Consider the following 14775-nt stretch of genomic DNA (forward strand, 5'->3'; position numbering starts at 1 on the left):
AATAAGCGCAATCCTATCCCAGTTGCATGCATAAAGTTCACACAGGAATGCCTGCTCACAGAACTGTGTAAAATTTCAATTGACTATGACCCGAGGGAGCACTTCAGGATTTTAGTGTCTAAAGCAAGCAACTGCACAATGATCATTTAAAATCAAGTTTACAGCATTCAATAACTGCAGTTTCAATGCTAAATTTGAAAGATAAAAGCTACCATCATTCAAAGTAGGGTTTGGCGGTATCGCTGGGGTATGGAGATGAAATTGTTTTGATAGACTAGGCAATGAGCCATAACCCATGTAGGCAGCAATTAAAACCATATGTACAAAAACACCCATTTAAACCATTGAATCCAACAATACACTAGAATGAAAATCAAAATATGTTGAATCAGTCTTAAAATGTAAATGCTCAAAAAATGTTCAGCTGTAACCTACAGGTCTAGTAGTCAGACACCATGTGTGTGCACGAGCATTGCTGCCTTAGAACGCCAGCACGTTCAACAGTCGCTGCAGTAATATGCTGACAGGGATTTCACCCAGTGCGTGGATCTGGTAAAATGCCTCCAGTCACCTTGCAGTAGGCTACTGCACAGTGAGGCAGAAGCGGGCCATGTAGACCAGCCAATCACGTTATGTCAGCGCAGATTCCAACCTCCATCACACAGCACAGGAAAGCAGAAGAGGAGTCAGAGGACTCCAGTAGATTGGCGGAACATATGAAAAGCCTGACTGTCGAGGAGTAACCAAGGCTATTCGGGCGCTATCGTGTCTAGACAGTCACAGTGCAGATGTATCCTCTCTCAGCTATCAGGGAGGGCAACACACCGGCACACATTGTGTAGAAAACAGCAGATGCGGTAGGCCTACATAGCTGTAGGCCTACGTGATAATATTGCAATTTGCGGGAAAACACTTGTGGGCGGTTTCATGGACAGAGATTCAACATTTAGAGAAAGCAGAGATCTAAAGATGCAACCACTATCATGGGTTGTTAATATAACTAGGATAATTCCCTTTGAATGCTATAAAATTAAAGTTGATTTGAAAACCAATAGAACAGGAGAGTGCATATGAGGACAACTTTATAAAATAATTGCCTCCATATTTCCACGGTGGGGTTTTGGCTAGGCTACTTTGAAACAAGATAAGAAATGCCTCATATGAAAGAAACATCCCACTTTCAAACATGGAACAGGAAAATATAGCGATGCTAATGATAAATGGAAAGGTTTCCCAAAAACCTTAAAATGTTAACTAGCTACAAAGTAGCCTAGGGTTGGGCGGTATCCAGATTTTTCATACCATACCGGGGTATACAGTATTACCGGAAGCACACACAAGGGGGGAGCTATTTCCATTTGACACAAAAAACAATTTGAGCAACAGGGATCTTAATCCAGAGGGGATTGAATATCTCTGCAGTACCAAGAAGCTTGATATCTAGCCACATGAGCAGGATGTAATGACACATTTTAGATTTCTTATAGTTATACACAGTCAGTTAGGAAAGCAAAGGCTAGCTTTTTCAAACAGAAATTTGCATCCTGCAGCACTAATTCCAAAAGTTTTGGGACAATAAAGTCCATGGAGAATAAGAGCACCTCCTCCCAGCTGCCCACTGCACTGAGACTAGGAAACACTCACCACTGATAAATCCACAATAAATCGAGAATTTCAATAAGCATCTCCACGGCTGGCCATGCTTTCCACCTGGCTACCCCAACCCCGGCCAACAGCTCTGCACCCCCTTCACCCAAATCCAGACAGCTGATGTTCTGAAAGGCTGCAAAATCTGGATCCCAACAAATCAGCTGGGCTAGACAATCTGGACCCTCTCTTTCTAAAATTATCCGCCGCCATTGTTGCAACCTATTACTAGTCTGTTCAACCTCTCGTATCGTCTGAGATTCCTTCAGGGTTGGAAAGTGCCGCAGTCATCCACCTTGTCAAAGGGGGGAGACACTCTAGACCCAAACTGCTACAGACCTATATCCATCCTGCCCTGCCTGCCTAAAGTCTTCAAAAAGCCAAGTGAACAAACAGATCACCGACCATTTCGAATCCCACCATACCTTCTCCGCTATGCAATCTGGTTTCCGAGCTGGTCACGGGTGCACCTCAGCCACGCTCTAGGTCCTAAATGATATCATAACCCCCATCAATAAGAGACAATACTGTGCAGCCGTATTCATCGCCCCTGGCCAAGGCTTTCGACTCTCAATCACCACATTCTTATCGGCAGACTCAATAGCCTTGGTTTCTCAAATGACTGCCTCGCCTGGTTCTCCAACTACTTTGCAAACAGTTCAGTGTTTCAAATCGGAGGGCCTGTTGTCGGGACCTCTGGCAGTCTCTATGGGGGTGCCACAGGGTTCAATTCTCGGGCCGACTCTCTTCTCTGTATACATCAACGATGTCGCTCTTGCTGCGGGTGATTCTTTGATCCACCTCTACGCAGATGACACCATTCTGTATACATCTTGCCCTTCTTTGGACACTTAACGAACCTCCAAACAAGCTTCCAACGCCATACAACACTCCTTCCGTGGCCTCCAACTGCTTTTAAATGCTAGTAAAACTAAATGCATGATCTTCAAATCGATCGCTGCCCGCACCGACCCGCATCACTACTCTGGGCAGTTCGGACTTAGAATATGTGGACTATAAAACTATAAATACCTAGGTGTCTGGTTAGACAAAACTCTCCTTCCAGACTCACATTAAGTATCTCCAATACAAAATAAAAACTAGAATCGGCTTCCTATTTCACAACAGAGCCTCCTTCACTCATGCTGCCAAACATGCCCTCGTGAAACTGACTATCCTACCGATCCTTGACTTACAAAATAGCCTCCAACACTCTACTCAGACTGCATCCAATTTGCTATCACAGTGCCATCCGTTTTGTCACCAAAGCACCATATACTACCCACCACTGCGACCTGTACACTCTCATTGGCTGGTCCTGGCTGGTCCTCGCTACACATTCGTCACCAAACCCACTGGCTCCAGGTCATCTATAAGTCTTTGCTAGGTAAAGCCCCGCCTTATCTCAGCTCACAGGTCACCAATACACACAGCTCCAGCAGGTATATTTCACTGGTCATCCCCAAAGCCAACACCTGCTTTGGTCGCCTTTCCTTACAGTTCTCTGCTACCAATAACTGGAATGAACTGCAAAAAAAATCACTCAAGCTGGAGACTTATATCTCCTCTCTAACTTTAAGCATCAGCTGTCAGAGCAGCTTACCGATCGCTGCAGCTGCACACAGCCCATCTGTAAATAGCCCATCCACCCAACTACCTACCTCATATTTGTTTTTCTGCTCTTTTGCACACCAGTATTTCTACATGCACATCCTCATCTGCACATATCACTCCAGTGTAAATTGTAATTACTTACGCCACCATTGCATTTGTTTATCACATGTGTAACTCTTTGTTTGTGTTGAACTGCTTTGCTTTATCTTGGCCAGGTACAGTTGTAAACGAGAACTTGTTCTCAACTGGCCTACCTGGTTAAATAAAGGTGAAATAAAAAAAATAAAGTTATAAGCTGTGGCGTAGCACACACACCCTGCTTATAACTGAATTTCTGACTCAGTTGACAGCCTAATTCATCTATTAGCCTACTTTCAAAGCACAGCTTGGTTTGGCCTGACTGGAGACCAATCTGGGATCAATCACTTTTAGGTCTTTGAGAGTCAGTTTGTCTTAGAATTTGTCATGCAGGGTGACATTCCGTTGCGGCAGGCAGGCCATTCTGTTTTTCAACATTTTTGTATACTCACTTTTCCCCAGGCACCACTGCCCATCCATGTTGTTTCCAACTATCAGGGGTGTATTCACCAGGGTTTAATAGCGGGAACCGGGTTACTAATATTTACAGAGATTTCTCAACCAAACCGACTCCCTTTTACCGGATAAATAACTGAGAAACCAATTTATTTAAGCTAATAGCAGTGACGCCCAAAGCAAGTAGCTCATGGATGTGCATTTCAACAATACTGTGCTTCTCACTGCTAGCTCTGCATGATCAATCATCAATGCACAGTGCGGTGTCTGAGTGTGCGCTGTTGTAATAGCTTAGTATTTTACTATATTATTTATGCATATTGTTTATTCTGAAACTGTACATGCGACATTGAAATGCAGTTACTAGGCCTACAGAATTGCCTCCAACTTTTGAGCTACCAGTAGAGTAGGCCTACCTACTTTAATTCATTGCAAAAATATTTCCTGTGTAGAGCTTCACTAAAACTAATGCCACAGAGGCACAATACAAATCTGCAATGGCAGAATAAAATGTAGCAAACAGGCGGTTAGATAGAATTGATATGACATGCGCACCTACACCTGCAAGTGCAGAGGGGGGATTCTAGTAGTGAAACGTCCTAGAACGTTACAGTCCTGCCCTCAAGCCGACGCAAGCAATGAAGGAAATTCTAGCAGAACTGGCTGCGAGTGACGGATTCTACCATGCAAACAGCATTGTACTACACACAATCTACCATAGCTGCCAGACCGTTCCACCATATGCTGCAGTCCAATTTCATCTTGAGCTCTTTCCCAAAATCTTCCTTCACGTTGCATACCGCCTGGCCTGTAGTTTGTCGAATTGACGTGACTTGCGAAAGTTGGTTCAATCTTCTTCAATTTCTCTAATGTGCTGTGCAGCTCCCCTCAGGCTACTGTTTCTTCACGCTCCCCATCTTCTTTAGCTTCAACACAAGTTTATGTAGCCAGAAGGTTCACGGTTCATTCATTTTATGCTGTGGCTATATTTGGAAACAATGTAACTAGCCTGTGTGTTTTCACCAATATTTTCTTTTGTGAAAAGCCCAATTTATTCTTGGCCTACTGTACGTCAGGTGTTGATTTATTCATTAATTAATTTAATTATAACAATATGAATAGCCTATGCCTTCATTAAGGCCTAGTTGTAGCATACATGTTTTACACTTAACAAAATAGAAAGCAACATGTCATGTGCTGGTCCCATGTTTCACGAGCTAAAAAAATAAGATCAACAAACCTGTTTACATTCCTGTGAGTGAGCATTTCTCCTCTGCTAACATATGCCATACCTGTCAGGTGGATGGGTTATCAAGAAGCTGATTAAACAGCATGATCATTACGCAGGTGAACCTTGTGCTGGGGACAAAAGGCCACACTAAAATGTGCAGTTGTCACAATGCCATAGATGTTGCGGGAACATGCAATGCTTTAAACTTAATTTCTCTAACATAAGCTGATGTTTTAGAGATTTTGGCAGTTTGTACAACCTGCGTCACAACCGCAGACCCACGTGTAACCACGCCCAAGCCCACAACCTCCACATCCGACATCACCTGCAGGATGGTCTGAGACCAGCCACCCAGACAGCTGATGAAACTGGGTTTGCACCGATATGACATTTGTCTGATACTTTCCATTGCCAAAATCCTGATACCAATAATCAATATTTAAAATTTTTTGCGGCCTTTTAAGCATTCTAGTACAGTTAAATAGTTGAAACAGACCAAAAGGTTATTGTTGGCATTTACATATGTCCCCATTACCAGTAAAACAAAAATCAAAACCTATCTTTCACTTACTTGCTGTGCAGTTTCGTTGTTCAGTCGCCATTCTCAACCAGGATTTCATCATAAATGTCAAACAGTGAAGTTTCAGCTCTGTCCGTGGGTCCTCTTCCTCGGTGTGCACTGTCAGTTTCCATCTTGTCCAGCTGTCTCTAACATTTGACGTTAAACCCTGTGTCTGCATCGAAGTAGCGGTTCTTACCTAGCATTGAGGCGACAATTAAGAGGCTCAGAGAGCATGCCACCAAATCGCTTGTAGAGTACTTTTGCCAAGTTAACCCCACAGTGTCTGCAGTTTTGTTGAGCAGGCGTTTCAATGCCATGACAGAGGGGTATCACGTCTGCTGCAGACGAAGTTGATGAGCTTATTTCGCGAGTCCGTTGTTCCGAATGGAGCGTTTGTTTCGAGTAATGTTCTCATGCCATTTGAAATGGCAGCTTAGGGGTATGAGAACCAGCACACATTCTTGAGCGATGCAATCACGGCTTCCCTCAGTACAAAATCCTCATCGACCCACTGTGCTGTCGACTCTGCATACGCATGGTACTAACGTCGCTGGTCCAAAGGTCAGTCGGGAAGCTAATAGCAGTGACGCCCAAGCAAGTAGCTCATAGATGTGCGTTTTCAATAATACTGTGCAACTCCGGTAGGGCAACATCTGAAAAATAGCACCTACTTGGTAGTGTGTACCGGGGCTTGAGGTGCTCAACCAGTCGGACAGAAGTCAACATCATCCACGTCCAGAGGAAGCGGTTGATTGTCAAGGGCAATCGAATTCCATTTTACCTTTGAGTTGGAGTCTCAAATGACTGCACGACTTGAACTTGTTTAGTTGTTGGAAGTGTGCGCTTTTGTTCTAAGTCGCTGAACGTCTGGGGATGATGCACTTTCAAATGAGCAATTATGTTTGTGGTACTTGAAAGATTTCAGCCATTCTCCTCCTCGGGAAATAATAGCAGCACAAACGTTGCATATGGCCTTTTGTTATCTTCCGAAACTTCAAAATAGATCCACACAGCAGAGACATTGTGGGCTAGGTTAGAATAGGTATGCATGGAATCTTTTTTTTATACCCTGTTTTTGCCCCAATTTTGTGATATCCAATTGGTAGTTACAGTCTTGTCGCTGCAACTCCGTACAGACTTGGGAGAGGTGAAGGCCAGGAGGCGATGCGTCCTCCGAAACACAACCAAGCCGCAATGCTTTGGACAATTCCCACTAAACCTGGAAGCCAGCCGCACCAATGTGTTAGAGGAAACACCATGGACCCATGGCACCATGTCAGCGTGCACTGCGCCCGGCCCACCACAGAAGTAGCTAGTGCCGATGGGATAAGGACACATCCCTCGCCGGCCAAACCCTCCCCTAACCCAAACGACACTGGGCCAATTGTACACCGCCCATGGGTCTTCTTCCGGTCGCGGCCAACTGCAACAAAGCCTGGACTCGAACCCAGAATCTCTAGGGGCACAGCTAGCTTTCTGCGCTGCAGTGCCTTAACCTCTCTAGGGAAGGTGGGACCGAAATCGTCCAACCTACGTAACAGCCAGTGGAATCCTGTGGCTGCGTATTCAAATACCTTAGAAATGCTATTACTTCAATTTCTCAAACGTGACTATTTTACACCATTTTCAAAGACAAGAATTTGTTAATCTAACCACACTGTCCGATTTCAAAAAGGCTTTACAACGAAAGCAAAACATTAGATTATGTCAGCAGAGTACCCAGCCAGAAATATTCAGACACCCATTTTCAAGCTAGCATATAATGTCACATAAACCCAAACCACAGCTAAATGCAGCACTAACCTTTGATGATCTTCATCAGATGACAATCTTAGGACATTATGTTATACAATACATGCATGTTTTGTTCAATCAAGTTCATATTTATATCAAAAAACAGCTTTTTACATTAGCATGTGACGTTCAGAATTAGCATACCCCCGCAAACTTCCGGTGAATTTACTAAATTAATCACGATAAACGTTCACAAAAAACATAAAATAATTGTTAAGAATTATAGATACAGAACTCCTTTGTGCAATCGAGGTGTCCGATTTTAAAATAGCTTTTCGGTGAAAGCACATTTTGCAATATTGGAAGTAGATAGCCCGGCATCACAGGGCTAGCTATTTAGCCACCCCACCAAGTTTAGCCCTCACCAAAGTCAGATTGACCCAACATGGACAATGACAGTTGAAGCGGCGGAGTGCTTGCCTAATAAGTAGCATAGGTAGGGCTAAAGTGACTACACAACAGCATAGATAAGACAGAGCAGCAGCAGCGCGTATGCGGTGGGGTGAGTGTGAAAGTGTCTGTGTGACTTCAGTATTCATGTGTGTAGGCGTATGTAGTGTGTTTGGGGTGTGTCAGTATGTCATAAGAGAGTTTGTGCAACAACAAAAAACTAAATGCAGGCAGTCTGGGTAGCCTTTTGATTATCTATTTAGCAGTCTTATGGCTTGGGGTAGAAGCTGTTTAGAGTTTTATGTTGGTTCCAGAGAACAGTATAGTTTGGGTGGCAATGGGCCTTCCTCTGACACCGCCTGGTATAGAGGTCCTGGATGGCAGGGAGCTCGGCTTGCTGAATCAACGCGTTGTGTTGGCATAGTCATTGCTGTTGACAGCCGCAAGCAAATACACAAATAAAAAAAAACTAATAACCTGTCAATTTTGCAGATTATGGTAGCCCTCCCTGGTCTAACTAGGCTCATGCTAGAAAACTAACATTAAGCAACACATGCCAACTAACTAAACATATTTAAAGTTACTTTTAGCTAGTGTTTGCTAGCTAACGTTGGAATAAAGTTGTTTTGTACGTTACAGTTACTTTATAGCACGACAAGCTAGCTAGAAGTCTATCTGCTAAAGCTAGGTAGCCGTTTTCAAAACGCAGTCATTAGTTAGGCTGGTAGCTAGCAACAAGAGGAATCGAAAATATTCGGTAACTAGCTACTTCAAATCCACTCAGATCATGACATGCTGTAGTTTAAGCTGCCTAATTGTGTTAACTTGGCGTTAGTTGATGCTGTGAAAAAAGTTGATGAAAACCACACTAGCGAGCAGCAATACGCAAATGGTAAGCTAATCTAGGCAGTCGATATTCGTCAGCCGAGACGAAAGCCCAAAATATTTAGGAAAAAACCGAGAACCATCTAAACGATTCTTCAGACACAAATGAACAGTTCCGTGTTTGCTCCGTATTGTTGTTTTTCAGTTTAAAATATCCCAAGGTTAACGCACTATCTCGCTAACCAACTCCAGATCGGTCCAGCATCAATTAACTTCACAACAATTTTGGCTTCCTTCTTTTTAGCCCGTACTATTTGTGACGTAATTTGAGTATGTAGATGTTTATTGGTCATAGAATGGATAGGTTAGTATGTCAAAAGTTCCCGGATGTCATACTTAAAAAAAAAAAACGTTGATTATTTTTTATTTTTTAACAGTAACATGCAAAACATAAACATAACAGCCAGAGGGATTCCAAAGAAATGAGAAAAAGAAAGAAAAATATTCCACAGTATATCAAATCAAATACAGACATATAAGCGAATACATTATTTGACATTTTGTTTTGTATCTTCGTTTTCCAAATCAGATTTTAAAAAATTAAGAAAAGGGGCTTTTCTTCATTAATTTTAATTTGTGTATGAAATATTTTCTAATAAAATAAAGAGATTATGACAGTTACTCACATTTCAATTGTGGAATCAGTGTAGTAAAGTAATATGTGAAGATGTAAAACAAGATGTATTTTTACATCAGTCCAGAACACTTCACTATATTAAAACAATTACAGAATAAGTGTTCAATAGATTGAGTTTCTAGTTCACAAAAACTGCATTAACTGGTAACATCAAGTATATATTTAGAAATCAAGCTATTACACGGATAGAATCTATGGATTATCTTAATGGAGATCTCCTTTACTTTATTGGTCACCATAAATTTGTGTGGAGTGAGCCAAGCATGGCGGCAGTTTACATCAAACGAATATCCCTAATAAACGATTGTTGAATTTCGTATCTAGTAGACCAATGCCATTCACCTGAATATCGCTTACAATCGGAGATATTCCAAAATATGCATTATTCTCAAGTAAAGTTTTTATCCCACTAGGTATATTAGCTTTAATAAGTGTCATATTCCTTGCTTGAAACCTCAGTTGTATCTTTTCCATAAATTCTCTCCGTGAAATAGATTCCCACTAATATTAACGAATTGGCTGACAAGGACAATGTTTTTCGAGAAACCATTTATGGTTAAATAACATCTTGTTTCTATGTAATATCGACCCGTTGTTCCACTATAAAACATTTATGAGTGAAAAGTTGTTTATACAACAAAGCCCAGCACATTAAAGCCTGCTTGTGAAAATCTGCCAGTTTCACAGGAAGTTTACCCACAATATATGAACATTGTAGTAAAAATTAAGCCCTCCAAGCTTCTGAAAAACAAAATGAGGTATAATATTCCAGAAACTAGGAGGATTTTTTATGTATATTTTTTAATCCAGTTGACCTTTTGAAATCTAAGACATTTAGACCGTCATCACAAACCCTGTTGGTGATAACATCTCTTTATCTTATGTGGCTTGTTTTTCCATATGAAGTTGGCCACAAAAGCCTATCTAATGTCCTCGAAGACACCGTAAAGCCGTAGCCCCACCTTCTCCGGAATCGTTCTGCTTCTGATAAGTGTTCCATGTCTGTGATGGTCTTCTCCTGAGAAGTGCATTTCTCAGACGTAGCAGTGTTTGCCCAGGTTTAAGCTCTTCGATACTCTTGGCTGCATGATTCAGAGGAGGTCTCGAGGTCAACTATTTCTGATGTGTTTTTGCGTATCATTTTCTCCAGACCATCGGCTCTTTCGTTTATCTTTGCAGGGACAGCATCGATTATGTTGACCTGTAGTTTGCGCAAAAAGACAAATCTGTGTGTCTTTTTGAGTGCAGGACTATTGACTGCATTTTCAGAATCCACCGAATGTCCAGAATCCTCAATTTCTTTCCTGAGGAGTCAGGTGGCGGTTTTTCTCCAATGTATGAGTGCTCAGCTAGCAACTTCCATTTCTCAAAGTTCCAGATCAAAATTAGCGTTGTTCTCATTGTGTTTACTATAAGCCAAGTCCGTTACATTTAAAGTAAGTTTGAGAGGGATAAAAGTTAAGGTTACTCGAACAAGCTGAAATCTCGTCTGCACTCGCCGCCATCTTTTCCCGGCCCCGAACGACGCCCTCCCCGGATGTCAACTACATTCGGCTAAATTACGAAGAATACACACAGAGGACACTATTTCCGTACTTCTAGGGCCCATAATGCAATTCTTCAGGAAATGGGCGTGGCTTCGCAACATTTTCAGATTTGAAGAAAATGGCGTTAAATATGCTTCCGAAGTCCGACGAGAGCGGATACAAATTAATTGCTTTAACTATGACATATGTTAAGAAAATGTTGATCAGAGTATTTCAAATGATTTACACTACACGTTATGTTGGCTACGCTATCCCTTACGAACCACATTGCATATCATTACAGCATAGGTACTACCGTCTATATGTTGGCTTACTAATACATTGAACTTGCCATTATATCAATAAGATATATATATATATATATATAACTAGGCAATCAGTTGAAGACACAATTATTATTTTCAATGACGGCACTTGTAACAGTGGGTTAACTGCTTTGTTCAGGGGCAGAATGACAGATTTTTACCTCGTCAGCTCGGGATTCGAGCTTTGCAACCTTTCAGTTACTAGTCCAAACGCTCTAACCACCAGGCTACTATTTAACTATGCAACGTTTATTGACTTGATTATTCACGTCATTCATAGCTAAGTGGTATACGTCATTTTGTATTCACAATGGACATAAATTCGCTCTGGCTATCTACCCGATTTCAGAGCACTCTCGTCTGTGCCAGAGTGCAGAACAATTGATGAATTTACAAATGCTCAACACCCGTTTAATATGGCCAGGGCAGTAAACATCGCACAAAAAAAGCATCATTAAATTGTTGCCAGTAGCACAGTTACCAACGCTCTGGATAACATGAAAACAGTCTAATCAGCTCTGCTATGGCGCGTGAACTGGTCAGAAGGAGGTGTTTTCTCATTTGTGTTGATGTAGCTAGCCAGTTAGCTTGTGTGCTTGATCAGAGTGCTGTTGTGATGGTCAGAACCCTCCCCTCAGCCAGTGTGCACTCTGAACACTCAGAGAGGGGAAACGTTCAGAATTTACGAATGGGCAATCTGAAAATGCTCTGAATTTAAGAGCACACTGGCATTCCAGATTGAATTTAAGAACACAAAAATGTATTGGTAGCAAGAGGTTGCATAGCAACAGAATCAACTTCCGTTAGACTACCGTAACACTAGTATGCTCAACTGAAAGGATACCGTTCGTTTACAGAATACAAAATGAACTAGTAGTATGGGTATTTGAACACAGCTCACGTGTGAATTTCCCGCAGGGCTAGACGCTGTGTTGCGGACTGCACATTTTGGTAACAAAAACAAGTACAGGTACGTAGCTGAGTCACAGATATTTCACCCGGATGTATAAATTTGAAGCATCCGCTTAGCTCAAGTTCCACTCACTACCAAATATGGTAGTGAGGGAAATCCACTGGCCGGCAGTGGGAGAAGATTGAAAGAGAGTGGATTTTGACATTCAGACAGTTTTCTCATCGATGAAACATTTGATCTCAATACAGTTTTTTTGTTCCCAAAACTAGAATTTGCTATGATTGTCCAAGTTCTGTAGACTTTACCCTTTGCCAAAGTTGTAAAAATTCCACATTTATTAGGAGTGCAAAGGCAAGTTGAGTTATGCTGCACACGCACTAGGATCTCGCTAGCCGTGCTTGGCTCTGCCCACCTCCTGGCTTGTTCTTCCCAGTAGACCAAAAGTTGTTCCCATTGGAAACGACAGACTGTGGTCTATCTTAGTTTATTCATAAAAATCTTCATCTGAGTCCGGGACTGGTCTCGATGCAGAGGGTGTGTCGAAAGGAGTGGGTGTGTCAAAAGCGCTCTTGGCCAAGAAACATGAGCAATAGACATTAGACCGGTTGAAAATCTGTCCTTTTGGTCTGATGAGTCCAAATTTGAGATTTTTGGTTTCCAACCGCAGGTGTTTTGTGAGATGCAGAGTAGGTAAACGGATGATCTCCGCGATGTGTGGTTCCCACCGTGAAGCATGAAGGAGGGGGTGTGATGGTGTGGGGGTGCCTTGCTGGTGACATTGTCAGTGATTTATTTAGAATTCAAGGCACAGTTAACCAGCATGGCTACCACAGCATTCTGCAGCGATATGCCATCCCATCTGGTTTGTGCCCAGGTGGGACTATCATTTGTTTTTCAACAGGACAATAACCCAACACGCCTCCAGGCTGTGTAATGGGCTATTTGACCAAGTAGGAGAGTGAGGAGTGCTGCATCAGATGACCTGGCCTCCACAATCACCTGACCTCAACCCAATTGAGATGGTTTGGGATGAGTTGAACAACAGAGTGAAGGAAAAGCAGCCAACAAGTGCTCAGCATATGTGGGAACTCCTTCAAGACTGTTGGAAAAGCCTTCCAGGTGAAGTTCGGTCGAGAGAATGCCAAGAGTGTGCAAAGCTATCATAAAAGACAAGGGGTGGCTACTTTGAAGAATCTAAAATACATTTTGATTCATTTAACACTTTTTGGTTACTACATGTATTCCATATGTTATTTCATAGTTTTGATGTCTTAAAAATGAAGAAAAACCATAGAATGAGTAGGTGTCCAAACTTTTGACTGGTACTGTATATATAGTAGTAGTACACCTGAATAATACGTAGGATAGAATAGTATATGCACAGCAATAGTTAAATAGGATAGGCCTTGACTAAAATACAGTCTATACATATGAAGTGGGTAAAACAGTATGTAAACATGATTAAACTTACCAGTATTCTATGTCTATGTAAATAGGCAGCTTCCTCTAAGGTGCAAGGTTGAGTAACTGGGTGTAACCTTTCAGTGACATTGACTAAAGTTCAGGACAGGGTACTGGTTGGAGGCCGGGTCTGATGGCCTTGAGATAGATATATGTTTTCAGTCCTCTCAGTCCCAGCTTTGATGCACCTGTACTGACCTCGCATTCTGAATTTCTTCAGCCTCGCTGTTACGCCTTCACCACACTGTCTGTGTGGGTGGATCATTTAAGATTGTCAGCGATGATGTGTACACCAAGGAACTTGAAGCTTTCCACTGCGGCCCTGTGGATGGGGGCGTGCTCCCTCTGCTGTTTCCTGAAGTCCACAATCAGCTCCTTTGTTTTGTTGACGTTGAGGGAAGAGGGTATTACCTCTGTAAGCCCATCATGCACATTGGAGTTTTGCAGCACTCAGTCCACTCTTGTTATAGCATCATGAAACATAGTCCCCCATCTGACTCCCACACTGAAATAAAAATAACAATTAGCTAATTGCCAATGTCAGGCTGGGTATGTAGCTCTATGGCTGCATTTAGTCAGGCATCCCAATTCTGCTATTTTTTCACTGGTCGTTTGACCTTATTTATTCTAGCCTATAGATTATCAAATGATTGACTTTATATATTTCAATTAAAACATCTCTACTTTGCTTACCATAAAACATTTTGGAATGCTTATTGGTATTTTCAACAACAGTCTTCTGAAACCAGACAGTGGTCATGCTGGTTAAATGGCAGTTGGTGGACAGATGTTCAAAAACATTTTATTATAGAACCTTAAGAATTGAAACTTTTTCTGAAAAGAGTTCTTTAATTTTTACCAAAGAACCAAAAGGGTTCTATCTAGAACTCTAAATAACCTTTTCTTTCTAAGAGTTTGGTTCAAGCCCAGTCAGAGGCAACTTGAGGGAAGGGAAGTGAAACAGATACGAAATGTTAGCACAGTGACGCTTGGTTACATTAGCCAATTATTTTCCTTGTCTGAAGCAGTCCAACTGTAGATTTGTACAACATATTCTGACCCAAGTATCTGGGTTAGACACATATCAGATGAAATGTTAAATAGTAAATAACAGAATTTTAATTGTTTTTATTTTGAGTGGAGTATTTATTTAAATGTCCAGCTGGGAGCTGAGCTGATCACAAGACATTACTTGAACATAAGGCTGATAGTCAGTTTCGAATCACAGGATTGACTATAAAAATTCAGGTAAGTA

The 14775-nt window shown here is 41.8% G+C and overlaps 1 pseudogene; it reads right to left on the bottom strand.

The window, feature by feature from the left end:
• Positions 1-6863, bottom strand: part of LOC106612370 (autophagy-related protein 16-1-like) — a 161335-nt pseudogene extending 154472 nt beyond the window's left edge.
• Between the last annotated feature and the right edge of the window lie 7912 nt (positions 6864-14775).

This window comes from Salmo salar, chromosome ssa09, assembly GCF_905237065.1.
Source record: "Salmo salar chromosome ssa09, Ssal_v3.1, whole genome shotgun sequence".
NCBI lineage: Eukaryota > Metazoa > Chordata > Actinopteri > Salmoniformes > Salmonidae > Salmo > Salmo salar.